Source organism: Gossypium hirsutum, chromosome D01 (assembly GCF_007990345.1).
Source record: "Gossypium hirsutum isolate 1008001.06 chromosome D01, Gossypium_hirsutum_v2.1, whole genome shotgun sequence".
NCBI classification, from domain to species: domain Eukaryota; kingdom Viridiplantae; phylum Streptophyta; class Magnoliopsida; order Malvales; family Malvaceae; genus Gossypium; species Gossypium hirsutum.
Genome location: NC_053437.1, coordinates 38,899,762 through 38,905,038, shown reverse-complemented (window position 1 = coordinate 38,905,038; position 5,277 = coordinate 38,899,762). Strand labels below are relative to the sequence as shown.

At 31.9% G+C, this 5,277-nt stretch overlaps 1 non-coding gene across 1 annotated transcript; it reads left to right on the top strand.

The window, feature by feature from the left end:
• Positions 1-283: 283 nt before the first annotated feature.
• On the top strand, positions 284-390 carry LOC121214367 (small nucleolar RNA R71). Its single transcript, XR_005909950.1, has one exon. It is a non-coding gene; the product is annotated as a small nucleolar RNA R71 (small nucleolar RNA).
• The last annotated feature ends 4,887 nt before the right edge of the window (positions 391-5,277 follow it).

Sequence of the window (5,277 nt, the reverse complement as noted above, 5' to 3'; positions counted from 1 at the left end):
ATTAAACCCATTAGTGGTAAAATTTTTAAGCATTGAGGATATTGAGGATACCTAAGATGCGAGTGTAGTAATAGCGTCTACTTCATGTATTCCAGAGACTCGTCTACTTGACGCTGCTTTATTGATTGGCCATTGATAATTGTTGTTGGCAATCCTCTCAATGATTTCATAAGCCACATTATAAGACTTAGAAACGAAAGCACCATTAGCAAAAGCATCCACTACAATCCTCCTGTGTGCATTGAGACCATTATAAAATGTCTCAAGTTGGATGCAATGTGAGATTCCGTGATGAGGGCACTTCCGTAATAATTCTTTGTACGTTTCCCATGCCTCATAAAAGGACTCATTATCCATTTGTTAGAAAACAGTGATCTCGTTCCTCAACTTAGCATTCTTGCTAGGTGTGAAATACTTCATGAGGAATCTTTGTGCTAACTCTTGCCCTATGGTAATTGAATTTGGTGGCAATGAGTTCAACCAGGCTCGAGCTCTATCCCTTAGCAATTATGGGAACAACTTCACTCATAATGCATATTTGGGTACTCTGGCTAACTTGAAAGAATCACTCACCTCCATAAACAGTCTTAAGTGAATATGAGGATCTTTGGTAGGCATTCCACTGAATTGGCCCACTGTCTGAAGCATCTGGAACATGACTGGCTTCAGCTCGAACTGTTGTGCCTCGATTTCGGGTCTCCTAATACCCGAATTAATATCATGAAACACTGGCATGGCATACTGTCTTAGAGCTCTATCCCTATCATCAGCAATAAGGATAAGATTTTGAGCAGGGTTGTTCCATTTCCTTGATTCAAATTTTCGGGGCTCATCTCTTTGGTCCTTCTCTAACTTGCTTGCCTTCTTAGCTATCGAAAAGTTCATTCAATCTCAAGGTCTACAGGGAGTAAATCGATAATTTAGTCAATACTCATAAAAACCTGAAATAATCACAGAAAAATTAATTAAGTTAAAATTGAACAGAAAAATAAACCAAAATGCAAAACTAACAAATTCACAAATAATGACTTTTTAAAACAATCCCTGGCAATGGCACAAAAAACTTAGAACGACGAAAATGTGCAAGTGTACACAATCGCACCAAGTAATAAAGTGACAAGTAAATGTCAACTTATCGTACCCACAAGGACTGTGAAGAGAATTATTTATGAATGTAATTTAAAACACTTTGGTGAAGAAAAATATTTTGATTTGAGGAGTGAATTGAAAACTAAGATTTTTAACTAATTAAAATAAATAAAAAGAAAATAAAAGTTTTAATGCATGATTTCAAAATATGATTTTAATCAAGATGACATAATTGTGTTAGATTAATTACATTTCTTAACTTAGAATTATTAAACTCATGTTCATGTTGTTTCGAATAAATTCATGGCAACTCGGTAATTTGTTAATTTATAAACATACTTACTTACCAAAAGTTCATTTATCTCTTGACTATATCTCTATGTCAATTTAATCGATTAAACAAATTTTAATAAGCAAATGTGTTAATGCACATACATACTTATGAAATTAAAATAATCTCTTGTACATATCTCTATGTCAATTCAAACAATTAATCCAATCTCATAAGCACATAAAGGATTACATGAGGTAACAATGTATTTCTACCTTGAAACAGTTTAATCACAATAATCTTGCAAGTTATGTAAGGCTAATGTATCGTTAGATACCGTTGCTAATTTAGTCCTCAACTACCTTAGATGATTAAACATGCACTAATTAAGTACTGTGTCAATTAATTACAATTCAATCCGTTTAAATAATTAATTCATTAGTTACCTTACAATTGTAATGCAAGAATAACTTAGTCATGGTTTTACTTAATCAAGCATCTTACTAAGGCCTATAACAACACAAACACAATTTTAATAAATTAAGTAGAAAAAATGCAATCAACTTAGCACGAATTAAATTTAATCCGTATTAATTAAATTAAACCTTTCAACATCATAGATATTCATAGACATGTTCATCATAACAAAAAAAATTTAAAAGAATAGGGAATAAGAATCAAATCCGGTGTTCTCTCCGTGGCTTGACTAGTTTGTTCCATTCCTCCTTCTCCACTTGCTCTTGTTGAATCGAGGCTTCTACGAACACTTGAATGCTGCTCCAAATGGTGGATGGATGACTCTTTTTCAAGAGGTGAAATCGGTAAGGGAATGAATAACAATGGAAGGGAAATGAAGAGAGAAAAATGAGAAAGATGGGAAGAGATGGGAAGAATTGAGATGTGTTTGAAGTGAGCAGCCAATGGGGTATTTATAGGTAGAGATGGCTGCCAAAATCAAGAAAAATCAGTAGCCATAGAGTCTCCCTTTGGCCGGCCACACATGTGGCAAGTTTGAAGTTTTCAAACTCGTTATATTAAGGTAGGGGCAAATTTAGAAAGGCACAAATAATGGAAGGGTTTGAATGCAATTTGAAGAAGTGTTCAAGGGCCATTTTGCAAGCCAAATAATCAGCCAAGCAAGCTGATTGGGTCAGCATGTGGGGCGATTTTAGGCTGCACAGTGCTCGATTGGTTCGATTTTCTCGATTCAGCTCAACTGGGCCCCTTTTCATAATTAATTAATAATAATTTATTTAACCTAAATTAAATTGGATTAAAATTAAAATTAATTATATTATGAATTAGTACACATAATTTGGGGCATCTTATGTAGAAAAATTATTTCACCTTGATGCTTCAAAATTGCTTCTTGATTTTGTGCTTCTAGGAGTGTCTGTTGAGCCGTTTTTAGCCCTTTGTGCAAATCTGTCGAAAATAATCAAAATTAATCAAAATTTGATATAAAATTAATTAAAATTAAACATGTTCATAATTTGAGTGCAATTTAATTATTTTATATTTATTATATATTTTTGGACAAGAATTTTACCGAAACTATATGAATTTGAGTTAAAAATAGCATGAAAAATTGTGTATATTTTCGTGTTTCTAGTCACATCTATGTCTCTATCTTTTGGGAGTCATCTGCTCTGATGCCCAAGACAATGCATCTCCCAATTGGACTTGATAGATGACATATTAGTATTTTGATCGGTTTGCCCATTTCTGATTAGACTAAGGACATGTTTAGGTTCGTCTACTAATACAAGTTGTCTTTTCGTACTACGATCCAACCACGTAATACCAGTTAGTATTAGTTAAACATTTAGGCAACCAATGAGTAACATTTGCTTCCATTTTGCTTTTTGTGCAAAAACCATATGAGGACAATTATACAAAGTATATTAATGTAATTAATGAATTTGTTTTGTTAACCAATCTATTTGAAAAAAATTTGCAAACGAATATCACCCCTTGTGAACACAACAAGTAAAACCACAACAAATTATTTTACTATAAAAATAACACTCTTACAAAATTATTCTCCCAAGAACAAATTAAATGTCTAACTCTCAATACAATTTCCTAAGAAAGTATTTCAAATATATAGATATTGATTTCGAAACTTGCTTACAATAGAAGATCTAATACAATCCCAATTAAATAGTAATACCATAACAGTATACAATATAATACCCTAAAATTAACACTGTGGATCTCCACTAGCTACTTTAAGTGTCAAGATTTGATACCAATTGAAAAAAATATGTCGTTGCTGAGAACTAATCTACACAACTGAAGTGGTGTCTGAGATGGTGGACACTCCTTTAAGCACTAAATGAAAACATACAATACATAAGGCACAAGAAGTTGTTTACGTTGTTCAGTATTCCTACATCTGTGGAGCTAGCTCATTGTGAAATATGCCCTCTGTTCAACGATTATAAATTAAATCTACTCAAATACACTCATCGTGATATTTTCCCTCACCTTTATACTTTGAAGATACAATACTCTCGCTACTGTATTTACTCATTGTGAATACAATAAGTTGAACCAAAACACACAACCTTACTTATCAAAATAGCATTATTATAATAAATTCTCACTAGAACAAATTAAGTGCCTAACTTTCAGTACATTAATCTAGGAATGTATGTCAAATATATAGATTTTGTTTTAGGACTTGCTTACACATGAAGATCTAATTTAATCCCACTAAAATGACAATACCTTAAGAATAATAACACATAATGCAAATATGGACTCTTGGTAGCTAGTCTAACATAATCATGATCCAATCCAAAGTCCACGATCCAAGGGATTGCCTTGTGTAATTTTGACTCAATCCAATCACCAAGATAATACTGCCCAAGTGATATGATCTTCCATAATGAGCTAGATATAATCCATATAATTAGCATAGCCTAATTAAATAGTTCAATAAATTACCAACACCTTAAATATAGGAACTATCTTCCATAGATTTGGTGGGCAGGGAAGTAGGCACTCCCACTTACACCAATTTGCCAGTTTCATATTTTTCAACAGTTACATTGTCAGCAAGACATATTTTCTTCCTCAAAGAAAAATAACACATTTTTAACAAAATATTTTGGCATACGATAGGTATGTGGCCAATGATATTTCATATCACATTGATAACATAAGTTATCTATACCCTTTAAAGAGTTATCTTAAGAACTCTCATTATTCTCTTATTTATTACTATTTTTCCACTTCTAGTGGTTTTTATTATAATTAATCACAAAGTAAAAAATAATAATATTCTTAATATGAAACATTAAATAAAAACTTCATGTAATTCTTTGCACAACTTCGAGTCTTTTTCAACAATTTTGACTTTCTTTTCTTCTATGCAGCAAGAAAGAGATAGAGATATTTGTTTATATAAATTACTTGGCATTAAAGTTTCACAACTGTTAATATTTTTTAGCGATTAAAGGCTCTTTTGTACCTGCTAGAAGGCGCAGGTTTGAATCATGCTTTTGGTGGTTTTTTTCTATGTTTTCTTCTCCTTGGTAAAAATTGCTTCTCTGAAAAAAATGGTTTTACAAATAAATTGATGAATGTTATAATTGTGACCCAAATTCTTATTAAAATAAAATATAAGTGGCAAGATAGGGGGATTTGAACAAAGTGTTTCAACCTTACTGCATTGCTTTTATTAGATGTTGATTAGAATAAGGTTTTCTAAACCTATAAATAAATGCAGTCTATACTCTTTGTAATCATTCAAATTTGACATAGTGAATTTTCTTCTCCTCTGCTTATGGTTTTTTCCTGAAAGGATTTCCACATAAAATCTATGTGTTCTATTTTTCTCTCTTTTCTTGCCATTATTTTTGTTCTATTTTTTACAAATTAGTATCAGAGCTTTCTAGGTTGCTTATCTC